The following is a 21999-nucleotide window of genomic DNA, read 5'->3' as shown; positions in this document are numbered from 1 at the left end:
TTACCTATGTATCATTATTGAAAGAACTGAGAAAAAAAGGCTTAGTTTGCTTATAGAATTCTGATTGAAAAATGCTAGTTTCAGCATACTATTTTCAGGTCATATTTTTATAGAATCCAAAGAATATCAGGCTGTTACTGATATATTAATCTCATTATCTTGTAAATATAAAGATATATTATATCTTGTAAATATAAAGATACAGATACAGATGTCAGCATACATATATGTAAAGATAAATATGGGTTGTGGATGTACTTTTTCCTTTCTGGATATTATTACTTTTGCAACATAAATATTTGCATTTTTCAGAATATATATAATATATTTCTTCATAGATTATTATCCATTTTGTTTGAACAATTTTTTATATAATAACTATTTCTACTGTCTTTTAAAGGATTGGAAGTAGGGATTAAAGTAGCAATAATATGTTTATATATATGTGGGACAAATTATAACAACTATATCTTGATGGTTTATATCATGTTTCTCTAATGTAAATTGGAATTTTTACCAACTGTAGTAAAAAGCTGAAACGTTTGCCAGTTGATATGTTTAGTTGGTTAAAATTTCAAATGATTTTGTACAGAGACTGCATTGATTAGCAAAACTCTCTGGGTTAAGACAAAGATTTGTCAAATAAAATAAGAGAGTTCCAGTTTAAGATGGTGATGTAGGAAGACTCTGAAATCACCTCCTCCACAGAACACATCACATTGCATCTCTTCATGGAGCAGTTCCTCCTAAAGAAGGACTGAGGGCTGACTGAATAGCTAGTAAAGAATCAAAGATAGAGACAATGATAGTAGCAAAGGGAACTCCCACCCCCAGTGCTGCAAACCAGAAGGATAGTACTGAGGAACTGAGAAACAGATCCCTCTGTCTTTGAGCATAAGGAAAACAGAAAAAAAAAAAAAAAAGTTTAAAATAACAACTAGCACACTAAAGAGACAACACCAGAACTCTGCCAAATGGTGGAGGAACTGCAGGAAAGCTCTCCGGGTCAGAGAGACTGGAGAACAGCACGATCTATGTTCCCACCCCACCCTGGAAACATGGACCAGAGCAAAGTCCAGACACCACGCAAGGCAGGTCTGGTCTTCTTGGTGTGCTTGCAGCTTCTGGAAACCCAGGGTCCACAGGCCCACACCAGCCATGGTTGCACTAGGACACAGGGAAAAGCTATGGCTTACAAGGGCTGGAGAACTGTGGAACGCTTTTCTTGCCCTCCACCTCAAGGGCCTAGACTGCAGCAGAGCCTGGCTGTCATGGGGCAGGTTCAGATTCCATAACAAATGGGTACATTCCTCACACAGAGCTTGCAATCTTGGCAAGCTCAGGGTCCTGAAGCCTATAGCAGCCCTGATTACACTGAGGCACAGATAAAAAGCTGTGATTTAAGGCCAAGGAATTGCAGAAATGCTCCCTCCCCCACCATCTTAAAAGTCCAGATTGGAGGAGTGTCTGGCAACCATAAGAGGCAGGTTTGGATGCCATAATTGGAGGATCTGAATGACATTACCGGTGGTCCCAATGCCATAACTGGGTCTGGTCACACACAGCTTGGGACCTCAGAAAGCCCAGTGTCCACAAGCCCATACCAGCCACCCTGTGGTACTGGGGCTCAGAAAACCAGCTAGTATCTTATTTTTTTTCTTATTAATTTTTTAAATTTACTGTTTTATTTTATTTTCCTTTATTTTATTTTATTTTATTTTATTTTACTATTTATTTATTTAGAAGATAAAGCACGAGTGGGGAAGGAAGAGAGAGAGAGAAAATCTTAAGCAGACTCCATGTCCAGCACAGAGCCTGATGTGGGGCTCGATCATACCACTGTGAAATCATGACCTGAGCAGAAATCAAGAGTTGGACATTCTTAACTCACTGAGCCATCCAGGCACACCATTATTATTTTTATTTTTTAAAATTGTTTTGTTTTGTTTTTATTTTATTTCTTTCCTTTTTGAGTTTGTTCTTTGCTTTCTTATTCTCTTTTTTTTCCTTTTCTTCTCTTTCCTCTTTTCTTCTTTTAATTTATTATTTTATTTTTCTTTTACTATTATTTATCTTTTTTTTATTCTGTGTGTAAAAAGCCATAGTTTAAAAGAATTACTAGCATATATAGCCACTACTCCAACTAACCAGCAAAAGTCACCAAGCACACACAGTCTGCATAGAGGTCACCATACATAAGACCATTCCAACTGTAGGAGAAGTAGCCATTTTGCCTAACAAACACAGAGATTTGAGTAAAATAGGGAGACAGAGGAATATGTTCTGAAAGAAAGAACAAGAAAAAAAAACACACTGAAAGAATTAAATGAAACAGAGACAAACGATATGCCTGAAAAATAATTATTTTTTTAAAAACTATTTATTTATTTATTTATTATTTATTTACTTACTTACTTATTTTGAGAGAGAGAGCAGGGGAGGGGCAGAGAGAGAGGATGAATAGGGGGAATTCCAGAGAGAAAGGGAGAAAAAGAATCCCAAGCAGATCTGTGCTGTCAGCACAGAACCAGAACGCAGGGATCTAATCTCATACACCATGAGAACATGACCTAAGTTGAAATCAAGAGTCAAATGTTTAACAGGCTGAGCCACACAGGCTCCCCCCACTCCCAATAAATAATGTTAAGTAATGATCACAAAAATACTCACCGGGATGGAGTAAATAATGGAAGACCTGAGCAAGACCTTCAATAAAGACATAGGGAGTATTAAAAAGAACCAATGAGAGCTGAAGAATAAAATACTGAAACAAAAAACACACTAGAGGGAATCAACAGTAATTAGATGTGGAAGAATGTATCAGTGATCTGGAAGACAGGATAATGGAAAGCAGACAAACTGAACAGCATAAAGAAAAAGAATTTTTTTTTAAAAAATGAGGATAGATTAAGAGATCTTTTGGACAACATCAATTGAACAAACTATTGCATTATAGGGGTCCCAGAAGAAAACGGGAGAGAAGGTATAGAAAATGTATTTGAAGAAACCATAACTGAAAACTTCCCTAAACTAGTGAGGGAAACAGACATCCAAATCCAAGAGTAGAGAGTTCCAAACAAAATGAATACAAGGTGGTCCACATCACAGCAGGTAATAATTAAAATGTCAAAGGTTTAAGGTAAGGTGGGAGGGACACTTGGGTGACTCAGTTAAATATCCAATTCTTGATTTTTGGCTCAGGTCCTGATCTCACAGTTCATGGGATCGAGTTCTGCGTCAGACTCCATGCTGACAGCACCAGTACAGAGCCTGCTTAGAATTCTCTCACTTCCATTCACTCTGCCCCTCCCCACTTCCTAAATCAATAAATAAACTTAAAAAAATGTAAAGAGAGAATCCTAAAAGCAGAAAGAAAGAAACAAAAAGCTACCTACAAGGGAAAAGTTATAAGACCACTAGCTGATTTTTCAGCAGATACTTTGCAAGCCAGAAGGGAGTGGTGTGATATTCAAAGTGCTGAAAGTAAACAAAACAAACAAACAAAAAAACAAGAATATTCTAGTTGACAGGGTTATCATTCATAATGAAGGAAAGAGACAGATTTTCTCAAACAATAGATAAAGGGGTTTATCACCACTAAACCAGGCTTACAGGAAATGTTAAAAGGACTTCTTTAAGGAAAAAGAAATGACCATAATTAGATATAAAAATATGAATAAAAATGTAAAATATGACAACATATACATAAAACGTGCAGAAGGGAGTAAAAAGAGAAGAAAAGGGAAAAAAAGAGAAACTTTCTTTTCTTTTCTCTTTTTTCTTTTTTTTTTTTTAGAATGTATTTGAACTTAAATGACCATCAAATTAATATGGTCTGCTATTTACTTAGAATGTTATATATTAACCTCATGGCAACCACAAACTCAAAACCTATAATAAATACACAAAAAATAAAGAGAAAGAAAGCCAAACAAAACACTATAGATATTCATAAATCACAAAGAAAGAGAGCAAGGGAAGAAGAAAAGAACAAAAAAGAACTGCAAAAAATTAAAAGTGACAATAAGCACTTGCCTATCAATAATTACTTTAAAGGTAAATGGCCCAGTGCTCCAATCAAAACATACAGAGTGGTAGATTGGATAAAAAAAATCAAGAGCCTTCTCTATGCTGCCGATGAGAGATTCACCTGTGACCTAAAATACAGACTGAAAGTGAAAGGATAGCAAAATAGTCAGTGTTCAAATGGAAATTAAAGAAAAAAATGCTGGTGTAGGAAAACTTAGACAAAATAGACTTTAAAGCAGACTGTAAAAAGAGACAAAGTAGGGCATTAGGTAATGATAAAGGAATCAATACAACAAGAGGATATAACTATAAATATCTACACACCCAACACTGGAGCAACTAAAGATATAAAGCAAATATTAACAGACATAAAGACAGAAATTGATGGTACTACAATAAATAGTAGGGGAGTTCGGCATGCCATTTACATCAATGTATACATGATCCAGACAGAAAATCAATAAGGAAACAAGGTCTTTGGATGATACATTGGACATAGCAGGTATATACAGAACATCCCAGCCAAAAACAACAGAATACAAATTCTTTTCAAATATACATGGAACATTCTCCAGAATAGATCACATATTAGGCCACAAAACAAACCTCAGTAAATATAAGATTTAAATCATACCATGAACATTTTCCAACCACAATGGTATAAAATTAGAAATAAATCACAAGAAAACAATCAGAAAAAAGCACAAACGTGGTGACTAAACACTACAATACTAACCATTCAATGGGTTAATGAAGTAATCAAAGAAGCAATTAAAAAATACATGGAGACAAATCAAAATGAAAATACAATGGTCCAAAATCTCTGGGACACAGCAAAAGCAGTTGTAAGAGGGATGTATGTAGCAATACAGGCCTACTTCAATAAACAATAAAAACCAAAAATAAACAATCTAACCTTACACTTAACAGAACTAGAAAAAGAAGTAACAAAGCCCAATGTGATTAGAAGAAAGGAAATAATAAAGATCAGAACAGAAATAAATTACTAGAGACTAAACAAATAACAGGAAAAAAGTCAATGAAACCAAGAGCTAGTTCTTTGAAAAGATAAACAAAATTGACAAACCATTAGCCAGACTCATCAAGAAAAAAGAGAAAGGACCTAAATAAGTAAAATTGGAAATGAGAAAGGAGAATTAATAACTGATACCACAGATATACAAGGATTACAAGATAATACTGGAAAAAATATGTCAACAAACTGGACAACCTAAAAGAAATGGATAAATTCCATAGAAACATGCAATCTTCCAAACTGAACCAAAGATGAATAGAAAATCTGAATAGACTGATTACAAATAATGAAACTGAATCAGTAATCAAAAACCAACAAAAAATAAATGTCCAGGAATGATGGATTCACATGTGAATTCTACCAGAAATTTAAAGTAGTGTTAATAAATATTCTCCTCAAACTAATCCAAAAATAGAAAAGGAAAGCTTTAAAATGCATTTTGAGGGCAGCATTACTGTGATACCAAAACCAGACAAAAACACCACAAAAAAGAAAACTACAGCCAACATCCCTGATGAACTTAGATACAAAAATCAACAAAATATTGGCAAACCACATACAGCAATACATTACAAAGATCATTTACTATGATCAGGTGGGATTTATTCCTGGGATGCAAGGATGATACCATATTCACAAATCAATCAATGCCATATACCACATCAACACAACAAGGAATAAAAATCATATGATTATTTCAATAGATGCAGGAAAAGCATTTGACAAGGTTTACCATATTCATGACAAAAAAATTCAACAAAATGGGGCTAAAGGAAACATACCTCAACATAATATAGGCCATCTATGAAAAACCCATAGTTAACCTCTTCCTCAATGGTGAAAATTTGAGAGCTTTCCCTTTAAGGTCAGGAACAAGAGAAGGATGTCCACTCTCACCGCTTTTATTCAACATTTATTCAAAGTCCTAGTTACAGTAATCAGACAATAAAAATAATTAAAGACATCCATATTTGTTTGTAAAGAAGAGGTTAAACTGTCACTATTCGTAAACAACATGATACTGTAGATAGAAAATACTAAAGATTCCACCAAAAAATTGAGAGAGTAAGCAAATTCATTAAAGTGGCGGGATACAAAATTAATATTCATAAATTGGTAGCGTTTCTATATGCTAACAACAAAGTTGCAGAAAGAGAAATTAAAAAAAAAACACTATTTACAACTGCATCAAGAAGAATAAAATACCTAGGAATAAATCCAACTAAAGGAGTGAAAGATCTGTACTCTGTAAACTATAAGACACTGATGAAAGAAACTGAAGATGACACAAACAAATGGAGGATATTCCATGCTTATGGATTGGAAGAATTAATATTGTTAAAATATCCATACTACCTAAAACAATCCACAGATTCAATGCAATCCCTGTCGAAATAACATTTTCCACAAAACTGGAACAAGTAGAGTACTCAAATTTGTATGGAACCACAGAAGATCCCCCAAAAGCCAAAGAAATATTGAGAAAGAACAAAGCTGGAGGTATCATAGTTCCTGATTTCAAGGTATGCTACAAAGGTGTAGTAATCAAAACAGTATGATGCCGGCACAAAAACAGACACAGAGGTTAATAGTAGAGGAAAGAGACTCCAGAAATAGACACACATATTGGACAGCTACATGTAAATGAACAAAACTGTATGGCTTTTTAATATCCTATACAAAAATAAACTCAAAAAGGATTAAGGACTAAATGTGAGACCTGAAACTACAAAAATCCTAGAAGAGAGCACAGGCACTAATTTCTTTGACATTAGCCATAGAAACATTCTTCTAAATGTGTCTCTTAAGGCAAGGCAAGGAAAAGCAAAAATAAATAGTTCGGACTAAATCAAAATAAAAAGCTTCTGTACGGTAAAGGAAATAACCAACAAAGCAAAAAGACAATGTACTGAATTGGAGAAGATAGTTTCAAATGATATATCCAATAAGGGGTTAATATCCACAATATATAAAAAACTCATACAACTGAACATTGAAACAAAACAAAAACAAAAAAAACAAGCTGATAAAAAAATGAGCAGAGGACATGAATAAACATTTCTCCAAAGAATGCATACAGATGGCCAACAGACACATGAAAAGAGGCTCAACATCACTTATTATCAGTGAAATGCAAATCAAAACCACACTAAGATATCTTCTCACACCTATCAGAATGATTAAAATACAAAACATAGGAAACAACAAGTGTTAGCGAGGATGTGGAGAAAAAGGAAGCCTTGTGTACTATTGGTAGGAATGTAAATTGGTACAACCACTGTGGAAAACAGTATGGAAATTCCTCACAAATTAAAAATATAAATATCATATGTTCCAATAATTCCGCTACTGGGTATTTACCCAGGGAAAATGAAAACATTAATTTAAAAAAAAAAATAAATGCTCCTCTACATTAATTGCACCATTATTTACAAGAGTCAAGTCATGGAAGCAACCTAAGTATCCATCAATAGATGAATGGTTAAGGAAAATGTAGTATATATACACAATGCAGTATTAAACAGCCATAAAAATGATGAGATCATGCCATTTGAGACAACATAGATGCACCTGGAAGGTATTATGCTAAGTGAAATAAATCAAACTGAGAAAGAAAACTACCATATGATTCCACTCATAAATGGAACCCCCTCCAAAAAAAAAGAATAAACAAAAAGCAGAATTAGAACTATGAACACAAACTAATGGTTGCCAGATTGGAGGAGGGTGGGGCAAAATGGGTGAAGGGGAGAGGGAGATACAGGCCTTCCATATGGAAGGAGTAAGTCACAGGAATAAAAAAGGAGGATGTAAGGAATAGTCAATGATAATGTAATAGCTATGTAATGGGACAGATAGTAGCTATATTTGTGGTGAACACAGCATAATGAATTAACTTGTCAAATCACTCACTTTGACACCTGAAACTAATGTAATACACAGTGCCACTGTTATTGGTATGATCATTTAAGTGGCATTAACATTAATCAGCCTCCACTTTTTCCCAAGTAGAAATGGAAGGAATCTTAATCATGAAAAGAAGAAAATATAAATATGTGTGCTATAAAGACTACGTATGTACAGAAAAGAAAAATGTACATGGCATTACAAAAGGAAGCAAACAATAGATATTAGCATTAAATAAAATGATATTTTTTTCAAGCATAAAATGATAGCAACATAACAAGAGTAGGAACAAGAATTTCACAGAGCTGCACAAATATAAATACTGAAATCAATTTATGTTCATGAAGAAAATGTATATTATGTATATACTTGCAATATAAAATTAAAAATCACACAAAACATGTATTATTAACTCAAAGAGTTATATTCTAATATTCACAGAAAATTTATTCATAATAATCTAAATTTTAAAACAGCCCATAATCAACTGGTGAATGGATAAATAAACCATGGTACTTTATGATAATGGGATATCCAACAATCAAAATGAACTACTGATTCAGTAACATGGATGAATCTTAAAAACACTATGTTCAATGAAAGAAGCCACGCTCAAGAGATGACATGCTATATGATTTTCTTTAAAATAATGTTTGGAGAACACAAAATTTAAGAATAGACAGCAGATCAATGACTGTCAGGGGTGAGAGTTGGAGGAGGAAATTGACTGTAAAGAAACATCAGGGAACTTCTTATGAAGATGGAAATATTCTGTCAAAATTATGAATGTGGTTACATAACTTCATTCTTTACCCTTTTTTAATGTTTGTTTGTTTGTTTAGAGAAAGAGGGAGAGAGAGAGCATGATCATGAGGGAGGAGGAACAGAAAGAGAGAGAAAAAGAAAGAGAATCCCAAGCAGAGACTTGTGGTGTCAGCACTGAGCCTGAAGACCTGGGGCTTGATCCCACAACTGTGACGTCATGACCTGAGCTGAAATCAAGAGTCAGATGCTCAACTGACTGAGCCACCCAGGTGCTACTCCATTCTGTATTCTTAAAGCTCATTGAATTGTACACAAAATTGTTGATGTTCGTTATATGTTAATTAACTTTATTAATGTATACATTAATATAGCTAATTAAAGTAATCTATATTTAGTAAGTGATATAAAATAAAGAGAAAAAGTATTAATGACTCAAATTTTCCAATTAAGAGCATTAGTCAAAATTCCTAAATGATGATAACATTGTCTATTTATTTGTATTTTTCTACAGTAAGATTTATGTTAAATATGATTAAGTAACAACATCACTACATTTCTTGAAAATAAAATAATAAAGAATGATAATTTACCTTCTGAAAAATGCAGAGATGAGGTATTGAAGATGGGTGTTTTTAACTAGCCTTATAAACTGGTTTAAGGTTAGTTAGCTGTATCTATTGAGCACCTGATACATTCAAGACCATGTTTGCAGACATATAAAAGATACAAAGAGGCAAAGACTGCCTCAGCTGTCCATATAAAGTAAGAAAGATGTCAGAAATGACTTTCATGCAGTGGAGTATGTGATAGGAATCAGACAAGAGAGGAAAATTTGTAGGCACTTAAGAATACTGATAAGGTATAGGCAAGAAAATAATGAATCTTTTCTTAGTTGATTATAAAAAGATAAAGTAAAGGAAGTATCATCACAATCACTAAGTTATGGAATATTTACAATGCAGTAGGCACTATGTTAAGCACCATACATATGTTATCTCATTGAAACTTTTCAACTACCACATATAGGTGCAAATTTGAAAATAAGGAATTATGATAAAAGCAGACTATATTATTTCCCCAAGGTCACTCTGCTGGTAAGTGACAGAGTCAAATCCTCCAATACATTCCCTGTTTGGATTAAGCTTAAGCTATTTTGAGTTAGGTTTGTAACATGTGCAACCGAGAAGTGCTAATAATGTATATGATGATGATGATGATGAAGATGATGATGATGTTATTATGTATTTTCATTCCCTGCCCCCATACCAGCATAGATATTGTAAAAAGAAGGAAGGGTCACAAAGAATTAGGGGAAAAGTGATGTTATCTTTAAAAAAAAACGCCTGGGAAGATAATTTTGGTTTTCTGCATGCTTCTTTATGGACCATGAGCTAGAAATAGATTTTATATATTTAATTTTTTTTTCAACGTTTTTTTATTTATTTTTGGGACAGAGAGAGACAGAGCATGAACGGGGGAGGGGCAGAGAGAGAGGGAGACACAGAATCGGAAACAGGCTCCAGGCTCCGAGCCATCAGCCCAGAGCCTGACGCGGGGCTCGAACTCACGGACCATGAGATCGTGACCTGGCTGAAGTCGGACGCTTAACCGACTGCGCCACCCAGGCGCCCCAATAGATTTTATATATTTAAATAGCTGAGAAAAATGGAAGAGATTAATGAAAAGAATATGGATTTCAAATGCTATAATTATATGCCACAAATAACGCTTTATTACAGCATGGGTAGACTCATACATTTTTGTCCTATCTGTGGCTACTTTTATGCTACAGAAGCAGAGTTGAGTAGCTGTGACAGAGATCATATGGAACATAAAGTAAAAAAAAAATATTTACTAGTTGGCTATTAATACAAAAAGGCTGCTAACCCCTGACTGAGAGGAATTCAACTTTGAAAAGTTGTGCTTAGTTGAGTGAGCTAAATGTAGTATGAACAAAGAATAGTAAGATTTCCCAGAGAAGAAAGCAAAGAACTGGACTTTGTCATTGTTGCTTAACTATTATTTTCTCTGCTAAAGAGACTTCATCTAAAGCCGACACCTGCTTTTGTTTTCCTTGGCTTTTCTTTTTTGAATCAATGTGATAGTTGCCTGTTTCTCTCAAAGATCTATTATATTGTTTAATTACCTGAGAAGAAGTTTGGGGAAAATAATACTAATATATTATTTTGTTTTAAAATATTCTATAATTTCAAGGCTCTTATTCTACCATTTTTCAAGGGTAGAAACTGAGGCTAGGGTAAATTGTATTCCTTCCCTTCTGAACCAACTTTCTAGCAATTAGTATAATGGGGATTCACATCCAGCTATCTGACTCCATTATGTGTTTCTTTTTACCATCTTCCTTTATTGTGTCAGAGTCAATGAGAAGGTAAAATTTCTTTGGTACATCACAGAATGTGAGAAAAAGTGGGGGGGGGGAGTATTGGGATGCATGGGTGTCTCCTTCAGTTGGGCATCCACCTCTTGATTTTGGCTCAGGTTATGATCTCATGGTTCTTGAGTTTGACCCCTGCTCTGCGCTGACAGGAGGACCCTGTTTGGGATTCTCTCTCGCGCTCTCTGTCGGTCCCTCCGCTACTCGTACTCTCTCTATCTCTACCTCAAAATGAATTTAAAGTATTTAAAAAAATTAAAAAAAGGAGCATTAAATTTTTCAAAAAATGTAAGGCCTTAAATTTGTAAACTCATCAACTTAATCTAACGTGGCTGTATTTTGTCACACTAATTTCACTGACTGTTCTACTGCCTTGTCCAAACTAAAGGAGTAAGCAGCTTGCTCTCCTGAACCACTGTTTCTCACATCTTCTGTGTAGAGTATCTCATAGAGAGGGAAAAAATAGACTATGTTAACAAATTGGGAATATGTGGTCAAATCCAATTAAATAACCAAACATAATTAAATAAACTCGAGTTTCGCATGTAGAAATCCCAAACAAATATAGGGAACAAGTTCAGGGTTATTTCAGTTTCTAAATCTTTTCTGCTGTGCCTAAATATTCTGCAACAAACTCAGGTTGAAGTGTTTGCTTTCTGATATTTGGCTTTTTGTGTATAAATTTTGTCAGATACAGTTAAAAACCAAATACTCTAAATTTGAATTTTCCTTTCCAGTGACATCTAGAGGACATATTGAAACAAAGAACAGTTCATGCAAGAAAAGAATAAAGGCATATACTTTAAAACAGATTTGTGAAAATTTTAAGGGAAAGTCAATTTGTACCTGTTGATAAGCACCAAGTTCAGAAACTAATTAAACCTTTTGTAAGAAATACTTCACCAGATAACGTACTTTGGGTTGAAACAGTCTTTTTGTGTGTAATTTAAGGGTATAAAAATTGTATTATTACTTTAATACTCACATAGGAAAACATGAATAATAAAAAAATAAAAAATTCTCATTTCTCTATCATTTTATTCAATGTACTTGAATATTCACCTGTTCTGTCTGCCTTTTAAATTACTGTTGAGATAGAGACATGGTAAAAATATTAAAATGTTTACATACACATAATTTACTTTCATGTATTATTTATATACTTGATTTTGGCAGTACAGAATATTTAACTCAGCTAACAATTTGGCCAAGTCAATAAAAGTAATTGATGAAATTACTAATTCATTTGAATTAATGTAATAAACATGTTAACCAGTGGCTTCTGTAGACAGAAAATGAATTTTCAATAAAATATCACAATGATGTTGTGGAAAGACCATATGATATAGTCAAAAGGACATTGGGCTTAGAGTTACACAGGCCCGAATCTCTGGCATTTTATTTATTAGATGTAAAACTTTGGACAAGTTACTTCTGAGCACAAAATCCCCATTTGTATAATGAAGGTAACAATAATAAACTTACAAAGCAGGGATAAAGATTAAATAAGACACTACATGTAAAATATAAAAAATTGGTTTTCATTCCTAATATTTATCCTAATGAGATAGCTGACCCTCTTCAGAATTTAATAATAGAGTTCCCTGAGTCCTAATAATTTAACTCAAGTCTACTTGATTACAAGATTTTTTTAGGAAAGAAAAATCATAGTCCCATGACAATAAAGACAGATTGGTTACTTTTAAAATTAATCACAACATTTTAGGTACTTAATCTATCTTTTTCCATCTTGCTAATCTCTTTTTGGTCAGTTATTTATAACACATTAGAATACAACACTAATATATTGCAAAGTGAAACTGCACATTTTGCAAAATTGTGGCTGTCACGAAGTTAATAAAGATACGTTTGAAAAGTGTCTCCTTTCATTAGACCTTATTTACTAATCAATGAAGATAAGATGAAGTACCAGAAACTGCAAGAATATGGACTCCACATGTTTCAATATAATAGTGACTGGAAATAATTGAGAAGTCTTGAGAAAATTGTTGAACTTATCAAATATTTTTGAGCCAATTACTTTTTAAGAATTACTTGTTATGAGGGGTGTTAGGGTGGTGCAGTTGATTGAGCATCTGACTTTGGCTCAGGTCACAATCTCATGGCTTGTGGGTTCAAGCCCCACTTAGGGCTGTGTGTTGACAGCTCAGAGCATGGAACCTGCTTCACATTTTGTGCCTCCCTTACTGTCCCTCCCCCACTCATACGCTGTCTCTCTCTGTCTCAAAATAAGTAAACATAAAAAAAAAAAAACCAAAAAAAAAAAACAGACTTACTTGTGATCTTGGCACAAAGTTAAATATGAAGCATGGAGTGACAATCTATTTTACTATTTTATAGAAAAAAGAATGCCAAAAACACTTGAGGTTTTTTTTCCTAATAGTTATGGTTGTTACAGAATTTTAAAATTATGAGACAGATTTTATAATGTAATATGTAATTTTTTTAATAAAAAAAGTATCAACCAAAATATTTCATTTTCACTTTTGTAAAATTTCTGTTCCCATTTTATATAGATGTGCCCTAAGGAGATAATTTCTGGTACCAGCAATTCTAGGATAAAGAGGCTCTCTGAAGATAGCAATGATACCTAGTGTCCTTTTACTTTATTGTCAGGATTCATTTTTCCTTTCAGTGATCTCTTTCACTTCTCAGACCTTCAGATTCACATTTCCAAGTGCCCCTCCTCGTCTTACAATTGCCTTTTGTCAGTTTTATGTCAACTAATCCGTGCCAAATGGTAATTAATGTTAGCAGATAATGATTTAAGGTGTCACTTCTCTCATAGAAATTGTGTTTTAAAGAGGATTCTTTAAGACAGATTTTCAAGACAAAAATGAATTTAATGCTCACTATCTTCCAAGCATTGGGCTAATTGCATTACATAAACTATTTCTTAATTCTTGCTACAATTCTTTGAGGCAATTTTTATTATTCCTTCTTTATAGCTAATATAAGGCTTCATTTAACAAATAAAGTCAATAGAAAGTTTCAGAGCTAGGATGGGAATCCCTGGCTATCTGAGTCCAAATCCCAGGTGAAATATTATGGTTAGTATACTCTTTGAAAGCAGACTATCTCGTATTTCTTCATCACACTGTTTGGGGGGGCATGTATTTATGTTCTCTAAATTTGCTGAGGCGCCTGGGTAGCTCAGTCAGTTGAGTGTCTGATTCTTGATTTCAGCCTAGGTCATGATTTCACAGTTCATGAGTTCGAGTCCCATGTTGGGCTCTGTACACATAGTGCAGAACCTGCTTGGGATTCTAGCTCTCTCTCTCTCTCTCTCTCTCTCTCTCTCTCTTGCTCTCTCTCTCTCTCAATAAGTAAATAAACATTATTTTTCTTATTTGTTTAATTGTACAATATCAGTTTCCTCCATGGGTTTGAGGCTGGTGAACCTACCTGTTTTAAAGTGAAGTAAAGTGAAGTAAAGTGAAGTGTTTACAGTGAAGTAAAAATGTATTCAATCTAGAGAAAACAAACTCTTTTTTTTTTCTTTAATAGAAAACATTTCAGCTAAAATGTTACAGCTCAGACAGGAGAACTGAAGGGCTCCTTAGCTCTATCATAACCAATACTTCATAGGGAAGGAGTCTCAGGCCTTTGGGGCATTAAAGTGTTCCTAGGGTTTAGCATCTGGATCAGGACCAGGGCCCTTAATCCTCCAGTGTCAACTGCTGTTTGAGTATATTTTTAAATTGAATAAATTATGTTACAACAAGATTAAAATTAGAAAGTATTAAAGGGACCACCAAGTGCATTATGCTCCTGTGTTTGGTGTATGCTCAGACATAGGCTTTTCTATAGCTCATTTTATGATGGCTGAAAACACATAGTATGAAGAAAGAAAATAATTTTTTGTCTATAAATCTTCTCATAATGCCTTAATCCACTTTCCTTGGTGCTTCTTTGGTAATCAATTATTATGGTTTTATTATCCTTTTCTCTGAGACCAGTTCAGCACTAGCATTCCTCATGAGTGACATGTGATCAAAAGAGTAATGGTAGAGGGACTGGTTGGCATGGAGAGCATGTTTGAGAGAGTTGGACCTGTGTCCATGATTTGGAATTTCAAGAAAGCTGATATATCAAAGACTGGGGACTTATTCTGTCTGGGACTCAATCCCACATAATTTAATAAGATCATCAAGGAAAAATGGTACTAGACTAGTAGAATTGAGAATAAGTTAGGGGTCTAGATACTAATTAGGAAAAATGATAAAAGGTTTTTGAAATATGTTTCTTATGATTTATCCTTGGCTACAAGTAGCTTTATGTACTCTGGTTTTTCTCCTATTGAATTCAAAGACTGTTGGGACAGTGCTTGCAACCTTTATTTATTTATTTTTTATTCCTTGTCTCAAGACCTGTTAGAATTCTCTGCAAATAACAGAAATGCCAAATAAAGATTCTGGCTATCTTCTCTTAAGGATAAATTCCTCTTTTTAACAACCACAGAGCCCCTGGTTTTCTGGGCATCTAGAAGATAGATACATTAAACTTTGGTTCTTCTAAGATCTTGTATGTTTAAGAACCACAGTAATACAATCTTTAAATAGTCAATGAATCATTTGACTCATTTGATTCATTGTAATTTTGAAATGAGTAGAAGGGAAAAATATAATTAATCCCTCCCTTTAAAGAAGGTAGTGGACATGAAAAAAGGACAAAAAAAAAAAAAAACCCAGAAAAAGCATAGTAAGTAGTACAAACTTAGATGATACAAACAAATATAAATAGACTAAACTCATTAGTTAAAATATAGTAGGTACTCAATAAACATTTGTTGAATGAAAAAAATACTAAAATTTTTATATAATACAATAAGCATTTTTGAGAGGCTTATAATTCCATTTTTAAAAAAAGTTTTGCTTCTATTCATACTATGAATGTTTTAGTATAGCTTTAACCAAAATGTAAATTATATGGTAACAACGTATTAAAGATTGAAATCCTTGTTCCATCATTTACTAAGTACTTAAGTGTTTCACTTAATCTATCTGAAGCTTAGATATAGGAGTAATGACAATAATCTCTAACTCTCAGATACTTTGCAAGGGTTACCTGTTACAGTGAATGTGAAAATATGATTATTATATTGTAGAGTGGTATTTTTAACTATAGCCTAATACTTCATATAAGAATTTTAAGTCCCACTTCAGTGCAAGATGCTGAGATAATGTTAATGCACATAATATTAACAAAACATATTTAAAGTAAAGTAGTACTTACTGCATTCTTTATTTAAAAATATTCATGATGATAATCTCTAAATCATAAAATAAGTCTATGTATGGTTATAGGTTTTATCAGGCTTATTTCATTTTAACAGATCTTTACTTTACAATACAAGCCTGAGTTTCAAAATTACTAAACTTACAGAGGTTTTTTTTTTTTATTCTTTTTTTTTAAATTTTTTTTAACGTTTATTTATTTTTGAGACAGAGAGAGACAGAGCATGAACGGGGGAGGGTCAGAGAGAGAGGGAGACACAGAATCTGAAGCAGGCCCCGGGCTCTGAGCTGTCAGCATAGAGTCTGATGTGGGGCTTGAACTCACAGACTGTGAGATCATGACCTGAGCCGAAGTTGGACACTTAACCGGCTGAGCCACCCCGGCGCCCCTTGGTTGTTTTTTTTAGCAACCAAAATACTTTTCAGCAGGTGTGGTTAACAATCCAGAAAAAAAATTATATTTATTTTCTCATAGATGAATAACTACGTCAGTATCCAATCAAGATGTTTTCATTCACAGATGTTACTGACAGGAGTTAATATTGTTCTCTTGGGAAGTAAACAGATATTTTGCAAAAAAAAATCAATCCTAGCTTTTACTTTACATCACACAAAAAATGGGCATTGTACATCTGTTTAAGGTAATGAGAACATGTGTCTTTGGGCTTATTCTGAATACTATTTAATCTTCTGTGATACGTAACTTTTTATAATTTTATGTAGCACTACTGCATTATAGTAGCTGCTATACTTTGAAATAGTAATATTTGAATTAGGTCACCCAAATATCTGTAATAAATATGGGTTGTAATAAACTAACAGCATGATGCTGATAGAAACTGTCTAAAGCACTATAAAACTCAACTGTTAGAATAAGCAAACTTATTTAGTTATTTAACATGAATTTAATGAATGTCTGCTGCTAGGTGTGCTAAATTTTGTACCCTAAAGAACATATAATCTTGTAGGAGTAGAGAAAAATATCAGTAAACTTTTACCTCCAGCATTTTACTTAACATAACAACATTATGATAAAATTGTTGGGAAGTAAGATGGTGAAGTAGTAGGAAGGCTTGCCTAGGTTTGCCTCAAAAACAACAATAAATATCAAATAATTCTGAATACCCAAGAAATCAATCTGAAGACTGATGGAACAAAATGTGCAACTAGTGGGAGAGAAGAGGCCACATAAAGGAAATTAGAAAGTGTGAAGGTGAGAATTGAGGAAGGAAAGGAGAAAAAGATGACAGATGCCGCAGAGGGGAGGGAGTCCTGATACAGAGAAAGAAGAAAGAGAGAGAGGGGAAAACAAGGGGAATCACAAAAGGAAAACACTTTCCCTAAGACATAGACTGGGAAAATGAGAGGGTCTGATTCTTGTGAGATTTTATAAGGAGCTGAGCTAAAAGACTAGAATTTTAGAGGTCGGTATCATGGCTGGTATGGAGCACAGTAGGTGTTATAGTGCTCCTGTAGAAGGAGGAAAAATAGCCCAGTAGTTGACGGTGAGATCTGAGGATCCCCGGCACTCACTGGGAGAGATGGTCCCCCCTTCTTGGAATGGATCTGGGTGAGGTGGCATTGCCTCTCTGGGGACAAAAGAGCTAATGGGTGCCACTACTATCCCTTTCCCCTTAACAAAGGTGCAGATATGGCTTCTGGAGGAGGCTAACCTGGACATTGGCTCTTTGTTGCACTTTACTCTCAAATCCATTCCCTTGTGCTTTGGTGCAACAGCCCTTGTGGAACAAACCAGCATTAGTCCCAGCATGGAGAGACCCTCCCCAGCATAGGTCCCCACGAGGCCAGATTCCTGCAAGTTTGTAGTTTTGAAACTTAGCTAACCTCCCTGGAAGAGAACACAGGTGTACTGCATTGCCAGGTGGCCAGATGGCCTAGACACAGTCAGGGTGAGGGAGGGATCTGAGAGAAGCCCGGGAAACATGAGGGAGAGATTGTTACTCTGGAAAGGCTTCCCAGACAGCTATGGGTTTGAACTCCCCTATCCAGGATGGGAGATAGGGCTGGCGCTATTTCTCTTCCCCACCCCTGGCATAAGCTGGCGCTATTTCTCTTCCCCACCCCTGGCATAAGCTGACTTATGTGAGCATAAGCTCACTTCAGTGAGCAGAACAGCACCAATAGTGGTGATCTAAACCGCTTACACAAAGCTCCACCTACTGCACTCAGCAGGTGCTGCTTTTCTAGGGCAAGTGTGATGAGAACCAGGGTAGTAGACACCTCCTCTAGAAGACCAACACAAGTTCCCTCCACACACATATCTACTGACCATAGAATGCTGCAAAGCTTCAGCTATCTAGGAAATAGTGTCAAGTTTCTTTCAGCAAGCAGATCAGAGCACACCTAGATAAAACTCACCACCCTCTGAACAAGGCCAAACTCTCACCAATTCAGGCAAGGAGAAACTCTGCAGTGGACTGACCTGAGGGAAAGAGCAGCAAAACACAGCAGCAGAGAGCACAAAGCATACACCGGAGACACTTCCTGAAGGACCAGACCCTGGAAAGTATATGGCCTCTTCTTCATAAAGCCATTACATTAAGGAACATGAAAAATAATAGGCTTTTCTAACACACAGAAGACAGACCTAGACAAAATTCCAAGATGAAGAAATTCATACCAAAAGAAAGAACAAGGAAAGGTCACAGCTAGGAATCTAATCCACATATAATTGCTTGAGGGATAATTTAAAGCAACAATCATAAGGATACTAACTGGGTTTGAGAAAAGAATAGAAGATATGAGGGAATCCCTTAATGCAGAGATAAAAAAAAATCTAACAACTAGTTAGGCCAAAATAAAAAAAAATGCTATAACCAAGATGTGAAACTGACTGGACATATTACCCACAAGTATGGAAGAATCGGAGGAAGGAAAAAGTGATGTAGAAATTAAAATAATGGAAAATAATAAAGCTGAACAAAAGAGAGAACGAAGAATTATGGAACACGAGAATAGACTTAGGGAACTCAGTGACTCTAGCAAACATAATAACTCTCAGAGAAAAGGGGGAAGAAAGTTTATTTGAAGAAATTATAGTTGAAAACTTATCTAATATGGAGAAAGAAAGAGACACCAAAGTCCAGGAAGCACAGAAAACTCCCATCAAAATCAACAAAAGCAGGCCAACACCAAGACAGAGCATAGTTAAATTTGCAAAATATAGAGATAAAGAAAAAAGTCTAAAAGCAGCAAGAGAAAAGAAGTCCTTAACTTACAAGGGAAGACAAAAAAAGGCTAGCAGACAATCTCTCTATAGAAATTTGACAGCCGCCAGAAGGGAGTGGCATGATATATTCAGCATGAGAATGGGAAAAATATGTAGCCAAGAATACTTTATCCAGCAAGGCTATCTTTCAGAAAACAAGGAGACATAAAGAGTTTCCCAGAAAAACAAAAACTAAAGGAGTTCATGACCACTAAACCAACCCTGCAATAAATATTAAGGAGACTCTTTGAATGGGAGAGAAAACCCAAAGTGATTAAAAACTAGAAAGGAACAGACAAAATCTCCAGAAAAAAACTACTTAAAAAGTAACACAATGACTCTAAATTCATATTTATCAATAATCACTCTGTATAACTTTGCATCCATATTCATCAAAGACATTGGCCTATAATTCTGTATTTTTAGTGGGGTCTTTGGTTTTGTAATCAAGCTAATGCTGGCCTCATAGAATGAGTTTGGAAGTTTTCTTTCTATTTCTAGTTTTTGGAACAGTTTGAGAAGAACAGGCATTCACTCCTCGTTAAATGTTTGGTAGAATTCTCCTGGAAAGCCATCTGGCCCTGGACTTCTGTTTGTTGGAAGAGTTTGGATTACTGATTCAATTTCTTTGCTAGTTATGGGTCTGTTCAATTTTTCTATTTCTTTCCTATTTCTTCCAAATCCAACAGTACATTAATATAATCATTCACCACCATCCACACTATATGGGATATATTCCTGGGTTCAATATTTGCAAATCAATGTGATACACCACATTAATCAAAGAAAGGATGAGAACCATATGATCCTTTCAATAGATGCAGAAAGAGCATTTGACAAAGTACAGCATCCATTCTTAATAAAACAGTCAACAAAGTAGGATTAGAGGAAACATATCTCAACATCATAAAGGTCACATATGAAAAACCCACAGCTAATATAACCCTTAATGGTGAAAAACTGAGCTTTTCCTTTAAGATCAAGAAAAAAGACAAGGATATACACTTTCATCATTGTTATTTAACATAGTACTGGAAGTCCTAGCCTCAGCAATCAGACAACAAAAAGAAATGAAAGGCATCCAAAGCAGCAAGGAAGAAGTAATTTCATTATTTACACATGACATAATACTCTATGTAGAAAACCCAAGGATTCACCCAAAATATTGACAGAACTGATACATGAATTCAGTAGTCGCAGGATAGAAAATCAAAACACAGAAATCTATTATATTTCTATACACCAATAATAAATCAGGAGAAAGAGAAATCAAGTAATTGATCCAAGTTATAACTGCACCAAAACCCATAAAATACCTAGGAATAAACTTAAGCAAAGCAGTAAAATATCTGTACTCTGAACTCTAGAACACTGATGAAAGAAACTGAAGAGGATGCAAAGAAATGGAAAAACATCCAATGGTCATGAACTGGAAGAATTAATATTGTTAAAATGTTTAAACTATCCAAAGCAATCTATACATTTATGCAATCCCTATCAAAATACCATCAGCATTTTTCACAGACCTAGAACAAACAATCCTATAATTTGTATGGGACCACAAAAGACCCAGAATTGACAAAGCAATCTTGAAAAAGAAAAGTAAATCTGAATGCATCATAATTCCTGACTTCAAGGTATATTCGAAAGCTTCAGTGGTATGGTCAGGATGGTATGATATTGGTACAAAAATAAACACAGAGATCAATAGGATAGAAAAGAAAACCCAGAAATGGACCCGCAACTATATGGTCAACTAATCTTTGACAAAGCAAGAAAGAATATCCAATGGGAAAAAGACAGTCTCTTCAACAAATGATGTTGGGAAAACTGAACAGCAACACGCAAAATAATGAAAGTAGACCACTTTTCTACATCATACACAAAAATAAATTCAAAATAAAATTCCTACACATACACATTTAGGATGAAAGACCTAAAAGTGAGACAGGAAACCATCAAAATTCTAGAGAACACAGGCAGCAACCTCTTTGACATGGGATGTAGCAACTTCTTACTACATACATCTCCTGAGGCAAAAGAAACAAAAGCAAAAATGAACTATTGGGACTTATCAAGATAAAAATCTTCTTCACAGTGAAGGAAACAATCAACAAAGCTAAAAGACAACCTTCAGAATGGGAAAAATATTTGCAAATGACAAAAATGATAAAGTGTTATTATCCAAAATCTATAAAGAACTTATCAAACTCAACACCCAGAAAACAAATAATCCAGTTAAAAAATGGAGAGAAAACTGGAACAGACATTTTTCCAAAGAAGACATTCAGAAGGCTAAAAGACACATGGAGAGATGTTCAACATCACTCGTCACCATCAGAGAAATACAAATCAAAACTACAATGAGATCTCACCTCAC

At 34.6% G+C, this 21999-nt stretch overlaps 1 protein-coding gene across 2 annotated transcripts in view; it reads right to left on the bottom strand.

The window, feature by feature from the left end:
* Positions 1-21999, bottom strand: part of CNTN5 (contactin 5) — a 1357742-nt gene that overhangs the window by 422911 nt on the left and 912832 nt on the right. The window lies entirely within an intron of this gene.

This window comes from Panthera pardus, unplaced genomic scaffold, assembly GCF_024362965.1.
Source record: "Panthera pardus isolate Hobbes unplaced genomic scaffold, ASM2436296v1 HiC_scaffold_12, whole genome shotgun sequence".
NCBI lineage: Eukaryota > Metazoa > Chordata > Mammalia > Carnivora > Felidae > Panthera > Panthera pardus.
This window is presented reverse-complemented; position numbering and strand designations above follow the sequence as displayed.